The following is a 12862-nucleotide window of genomic DNA, read 5'->3' on the forward strand; positions in this document are numbered from 1 at the left end:
CTGTGACTCACAGGCGGTGAAGTAAGAGGAGCTATTTATACGCTTGAATCGTGGTCAGCTGGTGAAGATTTATTTTAGTAAAAAATATCTCTGCCGTGTATCACAGCTACAAACGGCAGCATAAGGATGGGGAGTGGCTCCGTGGAGGCTCGTTATACAGAAGTGAGAATAAAAAAAGTTGAATCCTGGCACCACAGCCAACACACATCTAGTTTTTATTTGGTGCCATCTATGGACTGACCCCACAGGCCATGACACAAGAATATGATGTGATGTCATTCTCATAGTATAGTACAATATAAAGTGCTGTTATTGGAGCTTATCATTGTTAAACAACTAACTACACTAAACAAGCTCTTTCTTGAAAACTGAAGAACCATGGTCAGTCTTCTGTTGAGGCTGTACAACAGGTTGATGAAAGTCTATTTTTTGCTTCTTAGTTGAAAGTTGAAAATCCATCCACAGCTACAAAAGAAAATCTTACACACATTATTCCAACTCAGCGGTGTTGAACACACAATTGTTGAATTTTCATATTGATTCAAAGGGAGAGGAGGGTGAGTCACAGCATGAGAATAAAGATATATAACAAACATGGCCACTATGAAAACATGCTGTGTGTGTGTATGTGTGGTGTCTCCTCATGCTCCTACACACAATATAATGGATAAAGCACAAGGCTGCTCAAAACAAATATGTTGACAAATCCCATGTGAAGACCAGAACAATGTTAGTTTGTCTCACAAAACTTTACGACTTGTTGTCTAGGTCAATGGGACCTCCCTGCCCTCCCTGCCCTCCTTTCAGGACTCGTACTTCATAAGAACCAGGTTGTGGGCTGAGAAAATCACCAAAGGATCCCTCACACCCTGGATAGAATTAAAAAAAAATTTAGGTAATTGTTTTGCTGTCTACTGTACTTTTGTTTGTATTTGAGAGTTAGTTTTTACTTGGGACACTTTTTGGCTTCTCTCTAGAAAAAATCCAGGCCACTGCAGATTGTATTCAATTTGATTTTATTTGTGATGCTGTAATTTGGGACCATGATAAAAACACAATTGGTTCGGGATGCCCATGTTTCTATTGATGAAAGAGGACGCCACCCTGTGCAGTGTGTATTTCATAGTTTATGGGCAACAATGGAGCTCTGTGGCACAGAGGAATAGGCCACAGTGTTCGGGCTATGGTTACTAACAAAGAATATGTTATAGGATCAGTTAGTTGTTGGTTTTGGTCTCTTTCTTAGGAATTGTTGACTTTACATGTGTGCAGATTCTTTCAAGCTGTAATGCAAAGGTTTGTGTCCCAAAACGAATGTGTGTATGTGTTGCGGTTCAACACACACACAAACAATACAATGGATAAATCGCCCTTTTCTTTATGTGGAGCTCTCAGGTTGTTTGGTGTGTAAGAGATCCAGGTCAGATGCGTGCAGCCATGATGTATGGGCTGTGTACATAAGCAGTATTGAACAATCCCTGTATGCTTTTAGATTAGAAAAACAATTACGTGTAGTGTGAACTCGGAGGTTCATCTCTGTCTGCGCGTCTCCTCTTTGCGTCAGGCGAGGAAAGAGTGCGTCTCCTCCTCTCTCCTGCACTGAGGTGAAACAATAAGACTGGGGCTTAAAAAGGAACTCCATCTTGATATACTCCTTCCTGTGACTGTTTTCAAGTCTTTCAGCGAAACTGGAGCAGGGAGGGCGTAGGCACCGAAATTAAAGGATAATTCCATTTATTTTCAACATGGGCCCCACAGTCCTTTGTTTTGTGAACATTGCAGGTTTTGGAAAAAATGCCACTGTTGGCATTGTATGTGTCACCACTTGACAAGCAATTCCATAAAAAAAACTCTAACCTGTAAGTCTATTCATTTATTGATTGTCCATATTCAAATTATGTTTACCGAAAGCTAAATGACCCTTAGACACATTTGATTAAATAAGAATAAAAAAACAAATAGGAATGGAGAGGATATTAGTTAACAGCAATTTCTACATTTTATTTTTAAGGACATCCACTGACAAACGCATGTACAGAAAAATAAACAGATGCATATTTGTGTGTCCTTGGAAAGTATTGTTACCCTGAGTTGACTTTGGCAAAACTCGGAATCCTGTTAACTTTCGAGTTTTTGAACCAATGGGACATGGGAACAAACTCTGGTGTCATGGCGGCCTAATTTTAGCACCGCTTCACAACGTGACGAGGAAGAAAACACAGCTGGAGGGTTGTTTTTGTTCTTCTGTGAGAACTCTGTGACACGTTGACAATGGGAATAGATTTACCAAGGAAAACTGTAAAGAAAAACAAAATTTATGACACAGAAATATCCTCTATAGTCAAATCTATCTTCATTATTCACTTGTGGTTAATGATATTTTTTTTGTCCTGATATTTACATTGATAGGAACCAATAACAGTTAATTCACTACAATAAACAATAGACTACATGCTCAGAACCATTTGTATAGTACTACATTTCTTTAAGTGAAAACGAATATTATGTTTTATTTTATTATCTTTAATATATTACCAGTCAAGCTTACAGACATACCAGTGCATTCAAAACAAGTAAACTGGTTTATTATTGGTCTCTCCTGAGGAGCTCAATAGTATGATGCTCATTTAAGGTCAGATTTATTCATTGGCTTTTTACTTTTAGCTAATTTATCACTATAGAGTAGTGACGGCTATTAACCTTGAGATGAACAATACGTCCATCAGGTTCTTGTCATGAAACAGTAAGTCTCATGAGCATATTTATGTGAATACTGATCACACGCCACACTGGATTAACCTGGACTGACCCTCTGTCATGAGTCTTAATGTGTGTGTTCAATAATGTGCCAATGTGTGTGTATTTATATTTACCTGACAATACATCGATGTCTGGGTGATGGACATACAGGCACTGGGATTCCTTGTTCAGCAATCCTGATGCAAATATATGACAAAAGGATTTGATATGACATTGTCACATATTCAATCACTTCACGAGAAAAAAACATTTAAATTGAAGATAAAATAAGAGAATCCTTTTTTAGTCCCTCAACTGGGAAATGTTCTGTGCAGCAAGGGGGATAGTGGAAATAAGAACCATCAGTAAAAAAGCTATAGATAAGTAAATGTGCAATAAGAGCATAAGAAATATGTATGAAATACATATAAGTAATATATATATATAATGTAAACAGAATATGTAAAAAGTTTAAAAAGAATTGCAAATTGAAATATATTTAGATTGCACTGATACAAATATTGAGGGCCCTGACAGTGGAACTAATGCACAGTTTAAATGAGATGGCAACAGAGGCTGATGTGGGCTAAATCTGTTGTCTTGACCAATCAGAAAGATTTATTTTACTTATGAATGTGTATATAATCCTTGAAGCCTGTTAGTTGACAGGAAGTAGAGCACGTACTCCACGATCACCCTGATAGTTGCGTTAGTGGTTAATATTAGTGTCAGTGGACGAACTGTTGTGTTTAAACTCCGATGTTTCCTTTAGTTTGGCAAACTGCCTTTTAAGTTTCATTAATAATGAAGAGAAATGCAGCTGGGATAGAGTCCGTTTTCTTAGTGGCGTCATTAATCTTCTGCTGAAGGACACATTGAGATGCAACTAGCCCCTTAACGGCCCCTGGATCTAACAATCAATACTGCCCATGTGATGCCGGAGCAAGCGAGAGTGACATTGCCACCGCTGCCAAGAAACAATACTTCCTCCATTTGCCGCATCTTATTAAGGCAAAGACGGCGACTGTCACGTCCGACCATCAAACTCACCTCATTGACCGGATCTGACAATTTTAAGATCTTACTTATTATTCAACTGCTGCTCCCAGAAGACTCCCACATATGATTTAGACTTTATTGGGTCATGTTGTGAGAACAGTACTCTGTAGGCTGTAAGACAGAAATACATCAAAAGCATTATTTTGAAAACCAAAGTAGAAACAGAAAGCTGTAACTTAATAGAGAGGAGAGACGCCTAAGTTTTAAAGTGACTCTCTAGATTTTAATCCTTTAGATCTCGAAACATGCCACATTTATAAATGAGATAATCAAGAGGATTATTTTCTTAACTAAGAAACCTTTTTTTATTAAAGAGGCATCTTGCCGCTGATGACTGACCTGATGAATTCTGGACATACGTAAATGTGGTGTTGGATATTAGACGTACAGACCTAAAGTCAAAGTCAACAAAGAAGGATCTTCCTGTTTATCCTTATCTGCTTCTCAACTTAATGCGGTCATCCTCGGGTCATGCCCCACCCCGCCACAGCATTTTATAGAAATCTGTTTGAGTAATCCTACAGACAGACAGACAAATGAATGACAATGAAAACATAAGCTCTTTAGGGAGTTGGACACTACTTCCACCCACAGCCGTGACCAAACCTGAGCTACATAGTTCCCCGAGCTGGAGGACCACACTCCTGGGGTCTATCATCTGAAAACACAGCTGGAGACACTGGATGTAGTTCAGAATTAGCTTGATCCAAGGCACAGGGAGGATAAGAAGCAGCAGATTTAGAAATGAACTCTTCTGAAAGCCCAGCTGAAGGAGTCTCAGTTGCTGTGCTGAAGATAAGACATTTAGAGATGTGACTAATCTTTGGAGAACTGGAGAGAAAGCACTAGAGGAGCCCGCCACCATAGTCACGTGGCCTGAAGAAAACATCAAGGCTGCTGCAGAGAGTATTGTAGGGCGAGAGCTCAATGTAAAGTTGTAACAGGAAGAGGTGACATTTACTATGAAGGTCATCCAACCGGTTTCCTGTAAGACAGAGAACAGCAGCGGAGCAGTGAGCAAAGGCTGCACAGAAGGTGGAGATGGTCACACAGGGGCCACGGCAACAGAGCGGCCAACCCAAGACAACTGCTGAAAAGGTCAAGAGCCAAAGAGGAGCAGCTACCAAGTCCAGGAAGATGTTGATGAATATGAAAAGCAGTAGCTGGAACAGAAAGAGAAGAGGCCGTTCACACCAACAGTTCATTGATGAGGTTCAGGTTTTCAATTTGTTAGAGGACTTTTGCACATTGCCCGAGGGCAACATGTAGCCCGCAGCCCATATCACTTAAAAATTATATTTATTATTTTATAATTTATATTTAGATTCTGGACATCTGCGAGAGGGAACGATCTTCAGATACAGTCGTAACATAATGTTATAACAACAAGTGATTTAATCTGCTAGCTTATAAGACATTCAAACTATTTTTTATATTGATATTTACACCAATACATTAAAAACAAATAAACTTACAGTCTAAGGACTCCCGTTGGCCCCAGGACCCTGGACATATGCCCACTTTGGCCTTGCGTTATTCGGTCATTGGTAACTTCTGGTTTTAAAGCAAGAGGGCGATGGCTAAAATGCAACACAAGGCTCGAGCCGTATGAGCTGTAGACGCGGTGGTATATCTGACGCCTGGTTCATGAAAAGCAGCTTCTATCGCCACCTAAAGGAACAAATATTTTCAACACGGTGGATAATGTGTCGTATTTCATTCGCCACCTTGTTCTGCAGATTGTAATTCAACCGTTATACAACTACGGATGGGGTCACATAGTATATATAGTCTTACTCTGGATGATTTGTCTCTTTCGGCATGAAATCTCCATAATATTAAATTAAAACATGTACATGTATTTTTGATAGCTATACGATCAAATATGTAAAGGAAAATATTAAAATCAACACTGGGTGAGTGAAAGCTTCGATCTTTATGTGAATCCTTTACTGTTATAGTAAAACTATAATATGAAGCAACGCCAGAGCTCTGAAGTGGAGCATAAACCTTAATGTCAAACGCTGCTTGTAGGACCATTCGCTGCATGTGTTAACTGCAGGTGGAGAAGGAGGAACACTGGCTGCTGTAGAGGAGGCAGAGAGTGAGAGCTGACTGCCAATGAGTCCACAGCTCCTTCCCTTTTCACTCCCTTTCTCTCTTTCACACCTGCAGAATTTATGAGGCCATTACAAGTGTGCATGCAGTGTCAACGGTGCCAAGCTAATATCTTTATCCAACGCTGTGCAGGGGTCGGCTGTCAGACGACACATGCACCGCCCAGGAGACAAACGGCTCTCCAAGCGAACACTTGCTACATTTAACATGTCTCTGCATCTCTCACACCTTTACTGGTTTCTCTAATGTGGCCAAACAATGAATCCAACACACTTGTAATGAATCAAACTGTGCATTAAAGGAGATGTGTTAAAAATCAATGCGGTGCACCTTCATATACACATGGCTGGGTGTTGAAGCAAAAATAAAACAGATTTGTAATTTTGTGTACTTGTTCTTCAAAACTTTGCCAGCTTTAGACGATTTACGAACTTCTTACATATCTGCTGATGCTATTCAAGCTTATTGCATATTTTCAACAAATCCTGAATGAAATGAAATGAAATGAAACATGGGATATAAAAACTCTGTATTCCCTGAGTACTTTCACTGAAAGTACATTTTGAACACCACTGATTTACCTGTAGGATTTTGAATGTAGCAGATTTACATGTAATGGAGCATTTTTATCTCTGCAAAGGAGGTTATATTTTTTAATCAGAGTTTCTTTGTCAAAATCGACTGAACACTTTAGAATAAGGTTTGTAGAAGGATGTGATATTTGTCCGGTAAGAACCTATTCAATTTTGGTGCACATCCAGATCCATGGGTGGATTCAGGATCTTTTCTCACCTTCTCTTAAACTACAAAATGGGTGTTTGTTCGAGCAGAGGGAATAATTATGGATCTAGATGAAAATATCAGCCACATTTTGAGAACTGACACATATGAGTGTGAAACCTGGTGCAGTTTGATTGAATTGGACTGTTGGGCCTTGGTGGAGGTATGCTCTCTTCTGCGCTGATATAATGTTATTATAATAATAATAAAATAACTTTCAGTCACTACAAATAACGACAAGTTTCCAATAGGTGGTGGACAACAGTGAAGGTCTACAGGCAGAAGAATAACTCATACTGTTTATCAGGCTTTAGCTGAACAGAATAGTAGTTAATAAAATGTGTTTATATTGCTTTGTTACTGAATTCATTAACAATAAGAATTGTAGCATATATCCAGTCTTATTCTTTAATATTAGAGGATATCTGCTCCTTTCCTTGAATAAAAAAAAGAACAAGTAATAATTGTTATAAGTAATAATTATAAGTAACATTATGTACTAGGTCAGGACCTAAACCCAGGTGTTGTAGCTGCACTAAAACTGAAAAATATCAATAGAAACCTCAACCCAGTTCTAACAATGTGTGGTCAAAAGAGAGGAAAGGTGTTATTTACAACATAAACTCAGACATCCCAGCGTAGTGAGTCTGAACAGCAGCCAAAAGCTGTCATTAGAGACTCCACGGGGTCTTTGTCCCTCTTCCTCTGATCCATCTGCTGCAGGGGGACACAGTGCAGCAGGCCTGCCATCAACTCCCTGCCACCAGTCTGTTTTACATGTGGCTGGTTGACACAAACGCAGCAGGGGCGGCATTAAGGCCGGGTGGCAGGAGCGGCTCAGCGGCTGTGGCAGCTTTCGCTCTCGTTACGCACACGCCAGCTCATTACAGCTCACTGTGGGGTGATGCTGAAGGAAGGGACCCAGGCCTCCATCTGAAGCACATTGTTTCACAGTGTGGAGGTGGCGATGCACGCCGGGCGGCAGGCGATATTCACCGATGGACCATTAAAGGAGCCTCCAGCAGCAGATCAGGGCAGTCATTGAGCAGTGTGAGGCAATAATGTGTTGTAATTGTCTGCGCTATGGACGCTGCTCTCATCTGAAAGTTTGAGGTTAATAAGACTTAAGAGTTAAGATTTTTCCTAATTTATTCAGTGTTTAAAATGACCACTTCTTATTTAGTGAGGCTTTTAGGGGACATCTTTTACTCATTTTATCGAATGTAGTGGAAGCAGCATGAGTTTTTATAGCAGTAATAGAAGCAGCATGAAGAAATCACAGCAGTAAAAGTAGTAACAGAGGTAAAACAAGAGGAAGACGGCGGTTCTTCTCCTTGTACCTTTGTGTTTTAGCTTCCTTCAGCTTTCATCACTCTATTTATTAATTGATATCATGCGGCATCTCTAAGAGAACTCAACAAGTTGAACTTCTCCCTTCTATCAGTGGTGTTTCAGCCTCGGGTGAATTTCACTTGATTTCTATGTCAAAGTCTTCAAGGTTTAAAAAATCAATTGCTATACCATTTGGTCTTGGCAGCATCAAAGTGAGTTCTGGTTGTTATCGGAGTCTTGAAAGTCTCTTGATTCTATGCGTGCAAAGATTTTTCGGATCCTACATATTCCAACACATTCCTACACATTTCAACAGCTTTGGTTCAGTCTCTTTTATTGATTCTGACTCTGGTAGTACATTTCAAGGAGGAGACCACCAGGGTTATGACTGTAATGAAAAAGCGTTCAAAACTATAACCGGTTTATTTTGGGTACTTTATTTTACGCTGGTAAAATGTTTCCATCTTTAATACTATAACACAGGAGCATGCAACCAAAGAAATGGCCACACGTTGATCATCTTTCATCTGGGACAGCCCAAACTCTTACAGTGTGATCCAGCATTAGACCTAAAATGAAAACTACAGTCTCTCTTCAAGTCTGTTTTATAAATTCACTGTTTTCACAAAGTTCTCATTATCCTAACCCTTCCCTTCTAGTTTTCTAAATTTATCTGTTGCCTCAATATGGTAGATTTTAATGATGGAGTCTTAATGACCTATTATCTCTAATGACCTATTATCTTTACACCCTTCAGTTGCTTTAATGTTAATGTCGGTAATTTAAAGAAGAATCTTAAAGTGATCATAAAGGTTTAAAACGCTGTCTCTTCAGGCAGTTTTTTGTCTCTATAGCTGCCGTCTAAAATTGCACTGGTCTTCTGTTGACTAAACCCTCCAATCTCAAGGCTTCACCCAGCTCAGTGAACTTGTACTCGTACCATCCACCCTGGGTTTGACAATTTACGAGTTTGATTCTCGCTCCCAGTCGGTGAGTTCAGTCCCCTGTTGGGTCATTGAAGCTCCGCATCATAAAACCGCACAGAGGATTAAAAACCTCTTACAGATGAGTGTGTTGTCTGAGCTCGCTTGCACCACATCTGAGCCCCGCTGGAGTAAAGCCAGGGGTAAATTGTGAGGAGATTCTCTGTAAGACCTATGGGATGTTTCAGTACAAAGCACAGAGACTTCAGGAAGTTACTGCTCCGAGCGAGGGAATAGTCAGGTACATAACCCCCCAATAAAATGGTGAAATTTGCTTTCTAGACTTTGGGTTTTGTTCAGACAAACAAACAAGAGATGTTGTTTGGCCCGTTCCGTTCGTACAGAGCCAAACAAACTCTTTCTTGTCTTTATAGCTTCATATTAACAGACATACAGGGGAGTTGCATTCAACTTCTAAACTAATTTTAAACATGAAATAGAATTAGTGTAGTTTCCTAAAATGTCAAACATTCCCTTTGAGTCGAACAAAGAATCCTCAATTAATTTTTTGCTGAAAAAGTCCACAAACTCCAGTTTACCCTTCAACTTGCAATGAATTTTAAGAAGGTAAGTCAAGCTTCAGGTATTTAATGTGATTGACCTCATTGTTGCATCTCAGATGATCCAGGTAATTCTGCTAAGGATGGTTAGGATTTTCATCTGGGTTTGGGTGTTGTTTTTTTAAAGGGTGGTAGATTACCCAAGGAAGAACCCATTACATTTTATAGAGGATGTGGATCTGTAGGGCAGATCCAGAATTTGTTTTCCATTGCGAGATCCTTCGCCATTTCATGTTTGCCCCCCCCCCCCCCCCCCCCCGATCAGGGACCTGCAGTGACATAAAGACAACATTGATTTCCAGGTCAGGTCTAAAGGATTCAACTCAACCTTACTCATAAAAGCTCCATTGGCCCTTGTGCTACAGCAGCTTTATGGCTCGCACTATGAGCGATATCAACAATAAACTAACACCTACATGGAGTACCCTAAACTAAATCCTACTACATTGGATCTGAAGCTGCTTCCACGTGCTGAAGGTCATTTATTTTATTTTCTATTATGAAAACAGCAGGTTTCCGTTTCCTTGACCACAGCAGGATTAAACTGCCAGGACTCGACTCAGAGCTCATTTCTCAGTGGAGCGGATCCCTGAGGGGAGGACGTACCTGTCAATGAGACACACCCTCCCATCACCAATACGGGATTAGACCTGTCACTGTGGTGAGTCAGCAAATCGGATTAAAATGAGAAGATGTACACTTTTCTCCAGCCTGTTATTTATTTGTGCTGTAATAAATGAACACAAAATACTAAAAGCCACTCTAAATGCTCTATAGTCGCAATTTGTGGCTACTAGCAGCTCTCTGAGGCTGTATACTAGAATCTGCCAACATCAGCATGCTCCCAAGTTCACAGTAAGATTATTGCTAAAAAGCTGAATGTTTAGAGGGTAGGTTTATGATAATATTATTTGTTTATAGAGCACTTTTCAAAATTGAGATGACTGCTTCACAAGGCAGCAATAAAATCCAAAACGTCATAAAATCTGCAGAATTAAGAGACAATATTTATTAAAGTTACACAAACATTTAAAAGAAAATTTAAGGCTCTCTGAAGAAGGGAAATGGCTGAGTCAGCTGATCTGAATTCCTCGAGCAGATCCTTCCAGAGTGTCCGGACCCTGACTGCAAAAGCTCTGTCCCCCTTTGCTTATTTTTGGTCTTTTACCATATTTGGTCATAAACTAAAGTATTAAGCAAATAAACATTTACACCGGATCATGAAAAAAGAGAAAAGTTAGAGGATCATCGAAGTTGGATCAACTTCTCCTGTGGGGACATGATACAGTACATAGCGTTCAAATGCACAAATATAAAAGGGGCACGGCTGGAGGGAAAAGTCAGGAGATCTTTAGTCATAAGAATCAATTATCTGGCAACCATGAACATCTGTAGGAAGATTTACGCCACTTCATCCAACAGTAGTCGAGATATTTCAGGCTGGACCAAAATACTTGACCTAACGACACACTGATATAAAATAAATAAAATCAGGCTGCTGAATTATTCTGCTGGTAAATTCATTAAACAGGGGTTTTCTTTATTGATATGAGGGTTGCAGTCTGTGGTGCATTATGTATTCATATAAGAGCATCTTTAAACCATCACTGTGTGAGCTCCTGTCACTGTATCATCATCCTATCTCCCCAGGCAGCAAAGTCACTCAGGCAGAAAATTCATTTCTGCAATGAAAATATCATACTACATAACACTTAAACCGCTTAAACACGCCCTGTACTTCAATAGGTACACACACGTTTTCCAAGAGAGGTGGTGGAGGTCCTTGTGCAGAAGCTATTTGACTTTGGTCTCTCCCACTCTGAGTGCACTGGTCTAACGTAAGGCCGCAGGAACAAAGAGGGGAAAAAACAGTGTTTAAAGTCACAGTGGGGTCAACACGACACAACACCAGGAAGAGAACAACCTCTTCATACAGTAGATGCCAGACACACACAATGGGCCAAACCACCTCTTCTCCCGCCTGATGGTGGGAACACGAGCCAGAAATTCAGGCCAAATACATAATTAAAAGGGTGATGAGGTGATCTGATGTCTGATCTGTGGATAAATTGTTGATCCAGTTTGTGATAAAATCAAACTACGGCTTAATCACATGGTTCCTGTGGAGCAGGACGAAGCTGGAGGTCGGAGTCAAACGCCTTTTTACAGTTACATGTCCTCTCTCAACATTACACAGGGATCTTTTAACAGATGCTCAGGAACAGTGAGGTCATTTATGAACTGTGAAGTTAGGGTTTGGGGCTTGTAGCCAAGAGCAAATGTATCTATATCTAGCATGAACTCACTAAACGTGATATGACCGTCTCACGTTGGACTGACCTGAGACGCGCTACACACGGTGAAAATAGAGATAATCATGAGTTGTTTTGATTGGGGATGTGTCGCAGGACAGAGGCAGGAGGTGATCGATGCAGAACACAAGGACACGTCCGTTCAGGCACCAGGGAGCAGCAGCCGAGGTTCACTTCAGGATACTAATGGCTTAAGTTGGAGCAGAACAGTGTCCTGGCACCTAGTTCACAGAAAAATACATTTCTGAAACTAAAAGCACTCACACGTACACAGCTGCCTTTTCACAGCTGTCAGGTCTAAACAAAGACAGTTTGAGAAATATAAGGCAATGTAGGGTTTGAATTTGTAAAAAAAAAAAATAGTAAAACTTCAGGAAGTTGTCAAAGAAATTCAATAAATTACTTGAATAGATTACTTAAGTATTTTGGTATTAAATTAATCAGCCCTTTCGAGAAAATTCCAAACATCCATTACTCCAGCTTCTCAGTTATGAAGCTGCTGTTTTACTCTTTACTGTGACCATAAAGGGAAAGTTGTTGGGATTCGGAACAACTGTAGCAACAAATGAAGTCATCTAAAGCCATCAACTTGGACTCTGATCATCCTGGAACTATGATGTACAACTTTGAATTTTCTTTTGTCATTTTCTCAAATAAAGATGAATTATTTCATGGAGGAAATAATCAGCAGGTTCATCAATAGTAAAAAAAATGGCTGTGAGCTGCAGCTCAAGAATGATCCCTCCCTCTTCAAGTTCAGATAATCAGTGTTGATCACAACCATTCTGATCAGTCAGAGGTTTTCTCCACATTAAGGTGTACAGTGTCATCTGGTGGACATTGCCATACTGAAACTCAGTGCTGAGGTTTCAATAAACTTCCAAACTTTAACCACACGATTTCATACCCTCTTATATGCAAAAACTTCATGAAGTTTTCAATGTATATGGTAAACTTTCAGAAACTAAAATTCACAGAA

General features: G+C 39.9%; 1 protein-coding gene across 1 annotated transcript in view; it reads left to right on the forward strand.

The window, feature by feature from the left end:
• The window catches only part of LOC128425379 (40S ribosomal protein S26), a 178121-nt gene that overhangs the window by 67755 nt on the left and 97504 nt on the right, over positions 1–12862 (forward strand). The gene's annotated exons all lie outside the window — the stretch shown is intronic.

This window comes from Pleuronectes platessa, chromosome 2 (assembly GCF_947347685.1).
Source record: "Pleuronectes platessa chromosome 2, fPlePla1.1, whole genome shotgun sequence".
Lineage (NCBI taxonomy): Eukaryota > Metazoa > Chordata > Actinopteri > Pleuronectiformes > Pleuronectidae > Pleuronectes > Pleuronectes platessa.